This window comes from Pteropus vampyrus, unplaced genomic scaffold (assembly GCF_000151845.1).
Source record: "Pteropus vampyrus isolate Shadow unplaced genomic scaffold, Pvam_2.0 Scaffold438, whole genome shotgun sequence".
NCBI classification, from domain to species: Eukaryota; Metazoa; Chordata; class Mammalia; order Chiroptera; family Pteropodidae; genus Pteropus; species Pteropus vampyrus.
In genome coordinates, this window is record NW_011889219.1 from 426,936 (window position 1) to 427,538 (window position 603).

Consider the following 603-nt stretch of genomic DNA (forward strand, 5'->3'; position numbering starts at 1 on the left):
CGGAAGGGCAGGAAAGGAGCGATTCGTCAGGGAAAGATCTGGACTTTAGGTTCTGACGCGGCAGGTGTCAGACGCCTCTCAGTCGTGCGAGTAGGTGTGAGGAGTCAGGTGGGCACGCACCTCTGAAGCTCGGGAGCAATCGGAGCACGTCCGGGGTGCAAATCGCCGTGAAAGCCTTTAGGGTCAAGATCACCCGTGGACGGAGTCAGGGAGGGAGCGAGGGTAGAGAAGGCCAGAGACGGCTCCCTGGTGCTTTCTTACGAAGGACCTGGACAATAAGGAGGATGAGAGGAAACGGAGGGGGGCCGACCGCAAGGCAGGGGAGCCACGGAGGCCGGGGAGGCGGGGCGGACGGCTCTGCCCTCATGGCGGGAACGAGGCACCATGCGCGGGGACAACGCCGGCTGAAGGCTGGACACTGCATCGTGCGCCCCGGGACGCTCCCCACCCCCCACAGCCACACTCACACTCACAAACACACGCTCGCAACACTCAGCCAACCACCCCCATCTCACACCTCACACACACGCACACACACACGCACACACACGCTCGCACACGCCGATGGCCACGCCCATGACCAGCACCGCCTCCCACAACGCA